Source organism: Schistocerca serialis, chromosome 1, assembly GCF_023864345.2.
Source record: "Schistocerca serialis cubense isolate TAMUIC-IGC-003099 chromosome 1, iqSchSeri2.2, whole genome shotgun sequence".
NCBI classification, from domain to species: Eukaryota; Metazoa; Arthropoda; class Insecta; order Orthoptera; family Acrididae; genus Schistocerca; species Schistocerca serialis.
Window position 1 is genome coordinate 534,119,266 of NC_064638.1, and position 17,001 is coordinate 534,136,266.

The 17,001-nt window shown below is 41.8% G+C and overlaps 1 long non-coding RNA gene across 1 annotated transcript in view; it reads right to left on the reverse strand.

The window, feature by feature from the left end:
- Nucleotides 1-15,312, reverse strand: part of LOC126457827 (uncharacterized) — a 50,909-nt gene extending 35,597 nt beyond the window's left edge. Inside the window, exon 1 of the long non-coding RNA XR_007585531.1 lies at nucleotides 15,288-15,312. This is a non-coding gene — a long non-coding RNA (uncharacterized LOC126457827). The remainder of the gene's footprint in view (nucleotides 1-15,287) is intronic.
- Between the last annotated feature and the right edge of the window lie 1,689 nt (nucleotides 15,313-17,001).

Here is a 17,001-nt window from a genome sequence, read left to right on the forward strand (position 1 = left end):
CCGTACCGAGGCTTGGTAGAAGGTGATTCTGATTCGTTGCTTCCTTCGTCGTCTAGCCCTCTCCTGGTGGAAAATTTCAGGCCTTTCGACAGTGGGTGACACTTGTGGTCTGTAGCTTTTGGTGAACTAAGAGCCAGGGTTAGTTTTCAACTGTAAATACGGTGGAATTCCATATCATGACGAGGGTGAACCTATTTGTCCTGAGTCGGCCGTCTGACTTTTGAAACTTCCAGGACGCACCGCCGCGCTTGTGAGTCGAGTTGTTTTTGCCAGAACAGTGAAGGGGTGCACTTCACATTGATAACTGTCTGGATTTCAGGGCTGTGCAGGAAAGTTTTCGAGTAGTTTTTAAATATTCCTAGACGCGTTAGAACATTTCAGCTGCCGCAGCATGCCGCTCCGGGCCCACAGCGCGTCCTTTTCTGCTGCCGTCTGAATCAAGGAGACAGGGTAAAGTATTGCTACAAAACCGTAGGGTTGTTAAATGGTAGTCACAACTCCCTGCAATCTAGTGAAACTTAGAGTGTTGTGTACTTGGTCGGAGTTGATTCCATTTTAATAGAGCTGGGCCTCATGGTGAATCCATGTATACAAAAGGGTTAATTAAGGTGAGAATTTGTATAGCATCCACCCCAATTAATACTTTGCCAATCAAGCAGCATCCCTTTTCTGGTTAATAGCTGCCATTTTGTTTTTGTAAGGTGTGTCAGCTCGTTGTAGTTGTAAAAGGAGTAATGAAAACTTGACATTATTTTCTTAAACTTAAATACGTCAGTCTTCTCATTCATACTTCCTCAACTATTTGCTGTTTTTATTTATTGTGGCGATACATGGGCACACCAGCAATTCAAGGTTCAGTCTTATTAAATTAGCTGCTTTGATTATTAATCTGAGTTCTGAAGGTGACTGCTGATATAGGGAACAAAAGTCCCTTGAGAAAATTGTCTAACTTAATACAAAAGCTGAGGATGTAGCGCACAGTTTGAAGGTTATTGAAAAGATGACATTTTTCATTATGTATAAACAATAACATTTAGCATCATTTGGACATATATTTAAGATTAAAGAAAGCGAAGGCTTGCAATAGATTACTCTTAGCCACGATCTACAACAATGGCACTTTTGTGGGGTAGTTAGTGCGTTACCTTGCGGAGCATACGCGCGTTTTTCCTATTTTTCGAAATGACGCTATGGTGCACCGAGACCATTTACACTCAATTTTTAGCCTATCCGTGGTATCTCAGTGATTTGTAATATGTTGTAGTCATTTTATTTCACTGTATGTCTTGTCTGTATTATCTACTTTTGCTCCTTGTTCTGTCTTGTCGCCGGCCGCGGTGGTCTAGCGGTTCTAGGCGCTCAGTCCGGAACCGCGGGACTGTTACGGTTGCAGGTTCGAATCCTGCCTCGGGCATGGATGTGTGTGATGTCCTTAGGTTAGTTAGTTTTAAGTAGTTCTAAGTTCTAGGGGACTGATGACCACAGATGTTAAGTCCCATAGTGCTCAGAGCCATTTGAACCATTTTCTGTCTTGTCAATGACTTCGTGTCTGATGTTGCGCTGTTCCTAACAGCGCTGTACAAGCTTCTGTGGAAAACATTTGTTTATGGAGATATGTACGACTTTTTGGAGTAGGTTTTGTTTCATTGGCTTAGGCATAAATGTGTGTATTATTTAAAAGAAGATCAGAGTAGAGATGCGGCATGTGATGCATAAGAATCGAAACTTGCGAAAGTAGCATCTAACTTGAATGCTTGCGAGGAGTATACCCCGTGTGTGTAGAGAGAAAGGCTTTCATGCAGAACAAGACAGAACTGCGGAAAATCGCTGCGGCAGAAGCAAAATACTCAAATAATGAGGGTTCACTTCATTCAGGAAATTAATGGGATAACGAGGCCGAGGAGGCAGGTCACGAAGGTTTTTTAAATACTGAAAGAGGTACAGTCAGGGAAAGTAACAGTCCGATGTCGGGAGCAATGCCCCATGAAGCAGCTGAGTCGCTTGGAAAAAATTGGAAATTTATGGTGAGTTCGTTTGGGACCAAACTGCTGAGGTCATTGTTCCCTACGCTTACACACTACGGAATCTAACTTAAACTAACTTATGCTAAGGACAACACACACACCCACGCCCTAGAGAGATGTCGAACCTCCGACGGGGAGAGCCGCGCGAACCGCGGCAAGGCGCCCTAGACCGCACTGCTACCCCGCGCGGCTGAATCGCTGCATCTAGTCCAGGTTACGTCGCTTGAAGTAAGCAGCAATAATCAATCATTCAGTTTATGTTAAAGGCATAGAAGAGACGACGACTGGAAAATGACTAAAGGCAGGAGATACTCATTAGTGGAATCAGAGAAATTGAGAAACAACAATGAGAAAACGTGACAGAACGGCGAAATGAAAGAAATTAAGGAAATTCTGAGAAAGTCCGATGAGTTTGTCGAAAACTTTAATCAGGTCAGGAATGAAGTTAAGGGTAAAAAGCTGAGTCTGAAGACATTAGAGGAACGTCACGCGAGATGCTAGAAAGAGCGGTAAAGTCCAGACGTGAGGCTAGGACAGTCAGATTAGTAGCGCGAGATGCAAAGAAAAATGCCGAGACTGCGTGAGATCTGGCAGCGCCGGCAAAGGTCGAAGAAGGCACAACCAAAGAGGCTATTTCTGCTCTTAAAAATACAGGCATAAAGAGTAGCTGAAAAGACACAGGAAGAAATGTTAGAAATCAAAGACGAGCAGAATGAGCTGTCGGATGAGAAGGGACAAATGTGCGAACAAGTTACTCGAGCAGAAATTCAACCAGAAGTAACAGCACGTCCCCATGAGTTCGTCGGTTACCAGGAATATCAAAGCCAAAATTTTGCAACCCAACCTGGAGCCACATCCACGCAAAGACCGATTACTGCAGGAGCGCCTTCTTTAACGGGGTACAACGCACGGCCGAGAGCGCGCTGTCATAATTGCGTAGTGCACAAGTTGCCGAGCCGCACCACAATTGCGCGCGACTCAGATGTACGGAAAAATTACTACGTGACTCTGATGACACAAGACAAAGATACAGCAACATTCAGGGATCGGTCGGCCATGAAATGCTGGGCGCATGTGCGCCAGAATTTAGAGGAAGTCCAGGGGCGTTAAATTATGAATATTTCGAAGTAAAACAGTTTCTCTGAATTCAAAATATAAATTTTTGCAAAGAGAACAACAATTCAGCACACTCCAAGACATGGATTGCTCAGTATGTTAGGGTGCTACCTGAGTAATGGACACTAGTATAGAAATTTGAATTGGTCTGAGGATACCTGGAAGATTCAATAGGAGAGGAAATGCGTAGCGTTGCAGCGAACTGCCGCAGTTACGGCGAATTCAGAGAGGTTTCCTAAATACCTACTGGTCACAGGACACCCGAAAAAGATTAAAAAGGAGGTTGTGTCAGGAAGCTATTACGCAGCATAGGGGTGCCGCAGTCCGGTTAATGTTTTCGAGGCGTTTGTCAACAAGACCTTTTACCTGGACCATCCGTATAAGGAGATAAAGCAACACTGATGAATGAAACTGCCATTGAGGTGCCAGTAACTGCTCATTGGCAATTGTAATGACACTATCGAGTCATTCAAAAGCGCTCTACGAGAGTTAGTCTTAATCAGGGAAGCATTAAACGCATGAGACTGAATGAGACATAATCAGCAAAATTCTCTAGGTACATCTCGAAGCAATAATAACGGCTAAAATACAAATAGAAACTGGGTAACAAGAAACTAGTATTACATCCAAGGATTTTATAATGGGTCTCAATGGAACGATAGAAGCCGACGGGGGACGAAAGGCGGTAAATTTCACGAAAACGGAAATAGCAACAGGTGAGAAATAACAAAATTCTAACCACTTCGTGCAGTCGGTCTGGAAGTAGGGCAAACAGGGAATAATGGAAGGATTGGTAGGCGAGGACAGCAACGTGGTCACCACAACAACGCAACGGAAATCAGATCAACGAACCCCTGAAACATAAACCGTAGCAGGTGACTTCTGTGGCATTAGCCCAAAACAAAGCCACGCATAATATCGGAAGAGGTAATTAGCAGACAGGGTTTACACTCCATCATTCATCTAACCATAGGTGACATCGTGCTGACGAGAATTATCGATAGTGTGAGCCACATTACGGCCTTATGAAGAGAATGCATACAACACATGCATTGAAAAGCACACATGGCCTGCGCTCAAAATCACTACAACAAGAATAAAAGGTTCGTTGATGGGGAAGCACAGTGATGAGCTGTTCCAGAATCCACTGGTGGTTAACCACAAAGGCCATATGGTAGAGACAATCTTCCTGGTAGTCTCCGCTCTGTCTGTCGAGATAGTGTTTGGATTGGACTTTCCAAATGGACATCTGGCTATTCTTATAGCAATAAATTTAATTTCACTACTTATTATTGGACAAATACTGGACCACCACGTCGATGCGGAAGAAGACCGATGACACAAGAGGAGCTTAGTGCAATAGACTGCATGTTGAGCAATCTTCACGATGATCCAAAGCGCAGCAAGGAGGATTTAGAGAGTCAGTTAAGAGAGAGCGCAGATGTATTCTTGCCAAAGATAGGTGCTATTAGAAACTTGGAATATGCGTTCCGGTTACAGGATCACAACTAATATTTTGTTCCTCCCTGTACGATACCATTCGCACATCGGCAGAAAGTCTACTTGAAAATTAAGCAAATGCTGGACGATGATATAGAACCAGCGACCTCCACGAAGGATAATACGATTACTCTGGTTGGGGAACAAGACGGCACAATTCACTTGGTGCTAGATTCGTGCCAAATCAACATAATAGATGAACCGGAATCAGATATACTCGAAAAGCTAGAGGAGCTGCTACAAAATTTCCACGGAGTCATTGTCTTTTTCTCGATCGATTCAAGATAGAGCTTCTGGCAAATAGCCCTCGGACCCGACCCCGAAAATACAGAGCAAGTCTTAGGTTCTTTAAACGCTATCAATTAGAGCGGTTACTATTTGGTTTGTATGTCTCTTTGGCTACTTTCATTTGGGGACTAGACAGAATCCTTTGTGACTTTACTAAGCGAAAAATCATCGGCTTTGTGAATGACCTACTGATTGCGGAGTCGAAAAGGAGGAAACACATTTGTTTGGGGAAATCCTCCGTATCTTCAGAGAGTGTGGTGTTACTGCAAATATAGCCAAATCATGTATCGGGAGGTCCAAAGTCAAATTCATGGGCCACATTATTACGGCAGAGGGATACTCCCCGGATACAGAAAAACTAGAAGTCATACGGAAATTCCCATCCCAACAACACAGAAACCACTCCGTGAGTTTCTTGGTATTGTCAGTTTCTACAAGAGGTTTATACACATATAAAATAGTTGGAAACACTAAGACTTGCCAACTTACTGGAAAAAAGTCTGCGTGAGTTTGAGACGATGCGGCTGAGAATAAATTTGGAACCCTCTAAAACGAGATCGTTAGTGTGCCTATCCTGTCTCACCCCAATTCAGAAGATGATTTTGTATGACCATGGACAATTCCTATTCTGGTCTGGGGGTTATGATCTTACAGAGGTCAAAGGAGGTGGTGATATGGTACACAAAACCATAGCTTTCGGAAGCCGTGTCATGAGCAAATGCAAGAAAAGCAACTCAGTCACCGAGTTGGAAACACTGGCGGTGGTCTGTGGCTTTGAGAAATTCAGATTCTTCTTGCATGGTCGAGAAACGATAGTTTACAACAACCAAAAAGCTTCCTCTCACAGCAACACTCCGCAGTAAAAGCCTGATAAGATGTTGGGCTCTCGCATTACAAGAATTTCATTTTACAATCACTCTCGTACCTCAGAAAGAGAACGTCATTGCTGATACGTTGTCACAATCACCTATTAGACTGGAGAGAAACAGTGTAAATCCATTGCAGGAGGATCACATATAACGTAGCATTGAAAGTTATGTGACCGCGAGCTTGAAAGACATCAGGAAGGAACAGGAGAAAGACCTAGCTCTGTCAGTCTTGATGGGGAGAGTCAAGGACCGGGCAGAAACAGAAATTACGCCGTTCTATTTGTTAGGTACAGGGGTGCTTTTCTACCGTGGCGAAGAGGAACATACATTGTGGCGCGTCAGCACAACTAATAAAATCGTAAATAAAGTTCTATGGCACGCAAACTTGAGTTACGTCCACTTCGGTGCCACAAGTTAGTATTTGAAGCTACACGCACTGCGCTATTTCAAAGATATAGGAAGGTGGGGAGAAGCGAACTGGCGGTGTGTAAGGATATAAAAGAAATCGAAACACACAACAGTCAGAATGCAGGCACCATAGTACCTTATTATTCCGATCAAATTAAAGCATGTGGCCGCCACAGACCTCATGTCGGCTCTCTCTTGCACGAAATTTGGAAATTTGTGGTTATCACTATGGGACCAAGCTGCTGAGATCATCGGTCCCTAGGCTTACGCACTACTTCATCTAACTTAAACTAACTTACGCGAAGGACAACACACACACACCCATGCCCGAGGGAAGACTCGAACCTCCGACGGGGGGAGCCTCTAGAATCGCGACAGGGCCCCTGGCACGGCTATCCCGCGCGGCTTTTAATGCACGAGCAGGACTACCGCCACGTACGATTTGTCATGGAGCTAACGTATAAATACGTCGCACTGGCGCTACTGAAGAAAGCTACCGCGGAAACTGTGAGCAAGGCTTTTTGCAAGGATATCCTGTCACAAGTGGGACATATGCGCAGAATCATCTCCGACAATGGACCTCAGTTTAGCCCAAACAAATGGAAGGCCATGTTGATACGGCACAGGACACCACTAATTTATGCATTCGCAAGGCATCCCCAATCGTTTCTTCCATAATGAAAAGCCTTGGAAATCTTTTCCGCATCTAATTTGCGAGATTGCACGTAACCTGGGATACTTTCTTAGATGATTTCCAGGACGCAGTGAAAGAGTTATCACACGGACTGACAAGAATAGCACCAGTAATAGTCCTAAAAATTGGCAGCCCCAAGACCAGATTCGCGAGTAAATAGACGTTCCACCGTGAACCCGGAACCAACATAAAAATATTCTAGAACTGGCTCTCAGACGTCTGAGGGTGGCACGTACGAAGAGACAGGTAAGCTAGGAAACAAGAGTTTCAGATTGGACAAAAAGTACTCAGCAGAATCTTCCGGCTACCGAATAAGCAAAAGCATCTATGCCACAAGTTTTAATCACTCTATATTGGACCTTTTCGGGTTTGTGGACTACCTCATCCAAACGCGGTGGAACTCGAAACACTGAAATCCAAGAAGTCCTTAGGGATTCACCAAATCCGCCTAGTGAAACCTTTCATAGAATAAAACTTGTACAGTTATTCCATGAAGTTAAAGTTAGATTTCATTTGTTACCGAGTATTTTATGCCGTCATTTAGTATATTGTTCTTTACTTGTTTGCACTTACACTTCTTGAGAGATTTATTATTATAATTAGCGGATAAGATCTTCTACTGTGACATCAATAAGTGCCCCGTTCGTAGTCTTCTGTCCAGCGTTTCCACTTTGATAATTTACGGCAAATTTATGACGTACTGGTATTCTCTCATGTCTCATAGCCAGAAAATTATTTCGTGGACGGGATTGGGCCGATTTCTTGGCAGAAACGTCTTGGAATTATGACAAAACTGGTTGTTCAACACTTGAACACTGCTGAATTAGCAGCTTGTGAAGCAACGGCAAAAGTATGCGTTGCGACAAGGTGAAAACTGCATTTTTGATTCAAAAATATTTACACATGTCTTAGAGACACAATTCTTCTCAGAATTCGTCTTGGAATGAATGGTTTCATTTCTTCAGTCGATAATTTGTCCTTTGCCGGAGGAGCGTACCCAAGGTCTAGTCCACCATTCAGAGTGAGGAGGCGATAGTGGTGCCACAGAAGTTGATTTGTGATCCGATAGTCGATCTTGGCGTGAACTGAATCATGCCACCGATACCGATGAGGATATCTTGAGAGATGAACATGAGTCGCCCACTCTAGAGACGTACTGACGTTAGAGTATGGTTATTTTTATCACTGTGGTTCGATTAGGGATATCACCAGTTGTGGTACGTGTTGTCGTTAGTGGATTTCAAGTGTGGTTACACTTCTAGGTAACCACCTATGGTTCCATATTTTTGGCTGGTGGTACTTTTTCGTCTGTGACTTGCGCCTATGGAGTATCGCAAGTACTGCAATGATGTTTGCCTTGTGGTATTTCGATTGTGGATCGCCAGCACAAGAGATCCATTACAGGGAAATTTTTCTATTACGTGACTTGAGGGCTTGGAGTGCGAGTCAGGATAGTGCGTTTATAGATGGATAGGAAGGATACGTCGAATGGGAACAGATGAACACGGAAGATATAAATCTTCCTGCACTAAACATTATTTCATTCCAGCAGCTGTTAATTGATGACCTGTACATCGATTTTTGAGAGCTATTGGTCAGTTTCAGAGGGAATGGTTAATTCGTGTAGATGTTTGATATATGATGACAGCACAGAGAGGAGTGTACAGATGGCAGTGAACAGCACTGGACCCAGATTCTGCGCCAGATAGCCACATAAGCTCCATCATCCAATAAGTTAACATCAGGAGACGTACCAAAGTCGAGAGTAGCGTAAAGTAGGAAGGGTTAAATTCAGCTAAACTTGGAAATGGATAGAATAATTACACGTAAGTGTTGCATGGTGTGAGAATGCTTGCAGTATGAATGTGCCAGCTGTGAGTGCTTAGCCCATTGGGGTGCATGAAAAGTGTTGGGAAACTACAATAACACTGACATACACAGCAGCAACATGGCTTCGCAAATGGAAATGATTAGTTTATCTGTATTAGATGAGAGATTAAGTATCGACGATCGGAACATTATTTAAATGAAAGAAAGCAATAAGGCTCTTCTTTCCATTAAGAATACTGTAAAGTTTAAAGACCATCAGTTCATATTTACGTAATGATTCTCTCTATATGTGCTTCTGTAGATATTTACTATAAAAAGGCAGCTCTAAAACATGTGCCAATGATTATGGTCTGTCAATAGTCCAGATGCCTTCCTGTTGCTGCTGTATACTGTAGCCAGGTCCTGCCACAAACACCGTTGCCACCACAGATGATGGAAGGGTAAGGGGATGACCCTTGTCTTACCACCAACTCATGCACTGCGCCTCCGACATCCAATATCTCACACACCTCTTGAGTGTAATGCTGTGTTTATTTGAAAAAAGTTAATTTTTGGGCTCCCTAAGAACCTTGAGAAGGGAGCAGTAGGAGACCTGAAATATGTTTGTGTTTTTTATTTGTCATTTTTGTGTGCCTAGCTGTATTTATTTTAGTAGGTTATATGTATTCTTTTAACTTTTCTTTCTTACTATGTTTTTGTCATGAGGGACAACACCACTTTTAGATGTCTACTAGGGTACAAGGTCACACTCCTCTAAGAGCTAAGATTAATGAAGAATCACACACAACAAATACATTAACATTCAAACCATTTTTTGAAACTGACTCGTGTTTTTGTTTTGACTTTGTCATTTGTGTAAAGTGGGACTTTGTTAGACAAATCATTTAAATTTTGTTTTCTGTTACCCCATTTATTATGTTCTTCGAAATGAACTAGATTTCCTCAATACTTGGATTGAATCACTGTGAATCACAAAATCTCTGCTCAACGCTCAACGATGTTGTATTGTGGTTAGGGAAACCAATCACCTCTGACCTCAGCTTCGTTGTAAATGGATTAGTTAACTGTCTTCATGATATTTTTAACGGTTCAGTCATTGTATTTATGGTCAGGGATGTATGTCGAAGCCCTGAGGGTCTACAGGAACAATTCTGACACCCAGAAAATCTCATAACTCTTGCAGGCATTCAGCAGTGAATGTGTGTATAACCTTTTGTTGAATGGGGTCAAGACAGGGTGAGTTTTATTTTTATTTCTATTTGGCAAAGCTGTTATCGTCCTGCGCGTCATTCTCAAAACCCAATTACAGTGTCATAATTTCTTCTGATTTGTGTCACAGTAACTTCTTTATTGAAGTGGGACACTCCTCATGCAGAAATTATTGGATTACGGGGCGTTAGAGAGGTGGTACGGCACTATTTCTCTTTAAAAACAGACAGTCAGATTAATATTCATATTTTAGGTCTACGAACTCGGTGTTCCCCAGTACTACACTTGATATATGTGATTTACGACTTTTTTCACATCAGGAAACTGTGGCCAGAATGTTCATATATCTGCATGTGAAGGCTGTAGAGAACTTGTACCTGAGGGGCTGCAGTGGTGGCGACAGATAACGGGAGATGGACTGCGGGGGGGGGAGCACAAATGCTGAGTCCAGTGACCTGAATGTGTGATTGATTAAGGAAAGCAGCGCTCAGTGGATTGTACCTACAGAGTGACTTCAGGCCAAGACATTCCTCTCTTTCCACTTAGGAGTGGATCAGGAGAGCACCGGTTCGCAAAATATGTTACTAGACCGAGCGACAGCCGATCCCGAAGGTGGACAGTTGGCGAAAAGTGGGTCGACGAAGCCATTTAAGCAGACCGCTGGAATCTGTGCTTTTGTGCAAATGGTAGTAAGGTCATAAAACACCAATCATTCTCATGTTACAAGCTGGAACGAGATGGCCAGAGCGGTTGTTGCATGAGTTTAGTCGAGGGAAGACTCTACCCACCCTGACGCAAGGAAGTCACCAGGGTCCTTTAGCCGGCAGCAAAAAAACAAATACTACATAGACATGACTGTCTAGGAAGCTTAACGGCCTGTTTGTAGGAACTGGATATGGTCAGCCTGGAAAGATTACATCTCTCCGTAAATGAGGGACTGTAGCCCCATCGAAGTAGACGTTGTTTGCCGAAACATGAATGTGCTTAGTGTGAGAATGACGCCTCCCTGGTCTGAAATCTTCTTTTTGTAGAGAAGAGAGATTTTACAGACTGCCAAATCAAACGCCTTTCAACTATCTAATTTCTAAACTGTTATTTTATTTGGCTACCATTTTAAGCGATTTACTGTGCCATCTTCAGGGCAACTGAGCAATTCCAGTCAAAATAGGTACCAGGATTCACGTATGATATCTATAGATTTCTGCTTGATAAAGCGATCACTCTCGTGGCTAATGAGGAAAAGTCGAACGTTGGTGAGGAGAAGGTTATCGACGTAATGAACATAATGCACGACAAGCCACTTCATTATGTGCATTATGCGATGGGAGCAGGCATGACCGGGGCCCTTGTGCCTTTTACGAGGATGTCACATTATCGTGAACTTTTTGCGAAAATGCTGTGTCTGGTATTTAATCATCAAGGAATTGAAAATGTAGAGTCCCTTTTCTGTTCGAATGTTTCATTCTCGGTACCTTGTATTTGGTAAGCTTGACAGAAAAGAAAGAAACGAAAACAACAAAAAAGTGTATTTTCCTCATGAACCCTCTTCAGGTGGATTGTCAGACGTATTTTTTTAATTTTCTGTCGTCCTGTTTGTCTTGTTTTTTTGTTTAATTCATTAGAAATAGCAAAAAACTGTTACAGGCCACGACTCGATACGGTTGGGTGTTTTTTCCTTCCTTTTCTAAGCGGTGGAAACGATATAGGGTTATAGCCCATTTGGTTTCTTTCTTTTTTGAGTAGCAAGTGGTAAGGTTTAACCAAAAAATTAACGAATAAATAAAGATAAAAAAGGCCATGTTCGAAAGAAGTGACCCCACGCATTCATATAAAAGATCCTACAGATTACTGCTTTTATATTCCAGTAGTAAAAAATATAATATTACACTTTCTAATACTTTTTTCAGTGCATAAACCTGAGCATCATGGTGAAGGCTAGCCTTTTCTTGTCTGCAACTTGGAATCGAAATCGGCCCTCTTACAAAGAAGTGAGGGAAGTGAATTTGCTAGCCCGCCAGATGCAAGATCTCTTTCCGTCATCTCATACTGTAGACGGAGCTAAATAATGTGTTTGCACTTTTAAATTTTCGAGAAAGTTTCACGCTCATGCTGGTGAGGCCAAAGAACGTTTCACGCCCATGTTGGCGAGGCCAAGTATATCGTTACATTTAGTTCACACAAAGAAGCAGCATGTTGTTCATCAGTTACCGCCAGTTGGAGTGGCCGAGCGGTTCTAGGCGCTACAGTCCGGAACCGCGCGACCGCTACGGACGCAGATTCGAATCCTGCCTCGGGCATGAATGTGTGTGATGTCCTTAAGTTAGTTAGGTGTAAGTAGTTCTAAGTTCTAGGGGACTTATGACCACAGCAGTTGAGTCCAATAGTGCTCAGAGCCATCTGAACCATTTTTGATCAGTTACCCTCAATTATTTTTATTTTATTTGTTTATTTATTGTTCCGTGGGACCAAATTAAGGAGAAGTCTCCATGGTCATGGAACGAGTCAATACATGAAATTATAACACGATACTAGAAACAGATAAAATGAAATATAAAAAAACATATTCAGGTGACAAGTCGTAAGTTTAAATGAAGAAAATCAACAATGTAACACTGGAATTTGCTTAATTTTTTAGCTCTTCCAGGAGCTCCTCGACAGAATAGAAGGAGTGAGCCATGAGGAAACTCTTCAGTTTAGACTTAAAAGAGTTTGGGCTACTGCTAAAATTTTTGATTTCTTGTGGTAGCTTATATGAAAATGGATGCAGCAGAATACTGCACTCCTTTCTGCACAAGAGTCAAGGAAGTGCATTCTACATGCAGATTTGATTTCTGCCTAGTATTAACTGAGTGAAAGCTGCTAACTCTTGGGAGTAGGCTAATATTGCTAACAACAAACGACATTAAAGAAAATATATACTGTGAGGACAATGTCAGAATTCCCAGATTTTTGAACAGGGGTCGTCAAGACGTTCTCGAACTTACACCACATATAGCTCGAACAGCCCGTTTTTGAGCCAAAAAATACCGTTTTTGAATCAGAAGAATTACCCCAAACAATAATACCAGACGACATAAGCGTATGAAAATATGCGAAGTAGACTACTTTTCGTGTTGAAGTGTCACTTATTTCAGATAGTGTTCTAATGGTAAATAAAGCAGCATTTAGCTTCTGAACAAGATCCTGGACATGGGCTTTCCACAACAGCTTACTATCTACCCGAACACCTAGGAACTTGAACTGTTCCGTCTCGCTTATAATATGCCTATTCTGTCTGATCTAAATATCGGTTCTTGTTGAATTGTGAGTTAGAAACTGTAAAAACTGAGTCTTACTGTGATTTAGCATCAAATTATTTTCCACAAGCCACGAACTTATTTCATGAAGTACATTATTTGTTACTGTTTCAATATTACACACAAGATCCTTCACTATCAAGCTGGTGTCATCAGCAAACAGAAATATTTTTGAATCACCTGTAATACTAGATGGCATATCATTTATATAAATAAGAAACAGCAGTGGCCCCAGCACCGACCCTTGGGGAACGCCCCACTTAACAGTGCCCCATTGGGACGGAACACCACTACCACTCTCAATAATGCGGAGAATTATCCTCTGCTTTCTGTTCTTAAAGTAAGAGGCGAACCAATTGCAAGCTACTCCCCTTACTCCATAATGGTCCAACTTCTGCAGTAATATTTTGTGATCAACACAGTCAAAAGCCTTCGTCAAATCAAAGAAAACACCTAGCGTTCGCAAGCTTTTATTTAATCCTTCCAAAACCTCACAGAGTAAAGAGAATATAGCATTTTCAGTTGTTAAGCCATTTCTAAAACCAAATTGAACATTTGACAGCAAATTATGTGAATTTAAATGCTCCAGTAACCTTGTATATACAACCTTCTCGATAACTTTAGCAAACACCGATGGCATAGAAATAGGTCTAAAATTGTCAACTTTATCAATGTCTCCCTTTTTATAAAGTGGCTTCAATACCAAGTACTTTAATCGGTCAGGAAACCGACCACTCCTAAAGGAAAAGTTACAGATATGGCTGAGAACTGGGTTAACATACATAGAACAATACTTCAGTATTCTGCTAGATACCCCGTCATATCCATGAGAGTTCTTGGTATTTAGTGATTTAATTATTAACTCAATTTCCCTCTTGTCAGTATCATGGAGGAGCATTTCAGGTAATAGTCTCGGAACACTTTTTTCTAAGAGAGCTATATGATTCCCCGTTGGGACTAGGTTTCTATTTAGTTCACCTGCTATATTCAGAGAGTGATTATTAAATACTGTACATATATGCCACTTATCAGTAACACGGACATTCCCACTACGCACTGATTCTGTATCCTCGACCTGTCTCTGCAGACCAGTAACTTCCTTTACGACTGACCACATTGTTTTAATTTAATCCTGAGACTTAGCTATTCTATCTGCATACCACATACTTTTTGCCTTCCTAATAACATTTTTAAGCACCTTACAATACTGTTTGCAATGGGCTGCTGCATTTAGATTTTGACTGTTTCTAACGTTTTGGTATAATTGCCACTTTGTTCTACTAGATATTCTTATCCCTCTAGTCAGCCACCCAGGCGGCCTGTTTGTGCAAGTACCCTGTTTTAAACGTTCTAACAGAAAGCAACTTTCAAAGAGCATGATAGTTGTCTTGAGAAAAGCATTGTATTTATCGTCTACTGTATCAGCGCTATAAACATCTTGCCACTCTTGTTCCTTTATAAGGTTTACAAAGGTCTCTACAGCAACTGGATCAGCTTTCCTGAACAGCTGATGACTATATTTAACACGTGTTGCAGCACAAAAATCTTTTAAAGTTAAAATTTGTGCATCATGATCTGAAAGGCCATTCACCTTTTTGCTAACAGAATGCCCTTCTAGTAATGAGGAATGAACAAAAATGTTGTCTATGGTTGTTCTACTGTTCCCTTACACTCTCGTTGTAAAGAATACGGTTTGCATAAGATTATATGTATTAAAGAGGTCTACCAGCATCTTCTTCCTTGCACAGTCACTTATACAATTAATATTGAAGTCACCACATATAACTAACTTTTTGTATTTCCTATAAAGTGAACCAAGAACCTCCTCTAGCACCGATGTAACATTTGATGAAATTAAGAATCGAATGACGGCAGCCACGGTACTTCACGACTCTGACCAAGACGAGCAACGACTTCACATGGCACTCAAATCTATTAGTGAACACTAAGTGCTATTGAGAAGAAACAGTGGTCTCTTTTTGAGATGTAAAAATACGAATGTATTGTTGCATCTCGATTCTTATTACAAGTAATTCCTGAGTGCTGCTCTTACGCTTGGCCATCACTGCGTGGTATCCTTCCCACGCAGCCATCATTCCTCTATACCCGTGACGTCCTCGGTGTCCAGGGTGCGAGAAAGCCACAGGCGGCGTTGCTGAAACACGACAAGATATGTTGCATTTGAAATGTGGCTACTAGCGGGCTCTTTGATTTTCTGAAGTCCATTTTGCCCTTTCCGAAATACGTTGTAATTACTATACAACTTCACCATCTTCAACACGTAACGGCTCAGACACTTTCGTAAACATTTTCATCAGCCACAGTATCGGATACAGTCTTTCGCTTGCAGTTGTCCATCGCTCCGTTGCGCGCTTTGCCGGATGAGAACTCCATGTGCTTGTTTGTCCGAAAGGAAGTCAGCCACTCTGGTAGCAAAGAGTTTTGGGTACAGTACCTCGAAGTGTTAAGACGTGCCTGGATATGGAGCTCTGTTTGAAGGAGCATGCTGTTGCGATGAAACTACTTTAGTTTGACGGACGGCATGGTATCAGGAGTCCGTACGAAATGCAATATTACCAGATAATATCGTGCTAGCTTATGTACTGTGCCCGGACTCTGTTCCACACTTTAAGATGAGTTTGGTCTACCTCTGTATCATTCCGCACGCCTTTATATTTCCGGGTATTCACATGCACTGGTGTATTCTTCAAGAGATTTCGAAGTATTAAGTTTTTCGAGACGGGTTACTGCGTCATTTCTAAGCTCGTTTGATTCTATTTTGTGTTCTGTACACGAAGAAATTAATGACATTGGCTTCCCATGGGTACTGATTTAAATCAGGTACAGAAGTTGAAAATTTGTGTCGGATTGGGATTCGAACCACAGCGCCATCGGGTCACAGTATTCATCGCAGCTGTGCAAACTATTTGTAGCAAGTCTCCCGTCAGACCCTAACTCTCAACTTACTCACACACTACCGATGTGCCACTTACCTATTATCCTCATTACTCGCAACATTTCGCCGATTCCCGAACGAGTCCGAGGATTATGTGCATACGGACGGGCAGCTAATATTATTAATTTCTTTGTGTTTTCCTTGACTAATAATGGGTGAGGGATCGAAATTGCATTTGTTCTTTCGGACATGTCCAATAATGGATATCACATAAGAATTTTTCTTCAGTTCATTCATGTTGAAGATTACGAGCTGTGAAATTTTGTTTGGTGAATGTCATTGAATTACTGTTCCGAAAACAGAAGCTTGGTCTTGGAATTATTGGTATGAAAAGCATTTTTTCCAAAAGATCGTAATTCACGCTCTCGTTTATGAGAAATAATGCAGATGATTATTACCAACAAGTGTTGGAAAATGATTTAGAGGGCAGATCTCTCCATATATTCACGTTTTACTTCAATGTTTTTAAAAGAGTTTGCCGCCCTCTCGACCTGTGGTTAAGCAAAATAATGACTGAGGTTAAAGTCACTCTGTTGCAGGATCGTTGGAAGTTGATGATAGAATTCATCACAGCTTCCTTAAAACACAGTTTTTCAGGAATTAAGGCAAGTGGCGTAAGTTTCTTGTGGTGTTTTACTTGTGGTATCTCTGCGTCACAGGATTATTATTATTTCTTGTGGGAGTGGTGCCACATCTCTACTGAATGTTTTTTCGGCTGATAATTTGTTGCATTTACTAAGAACTGCTGAATACATCTTTCGAGAAACATCCCCACTGCTCTACCGATTGGTGTAAGTGAAAATCCAAGAAA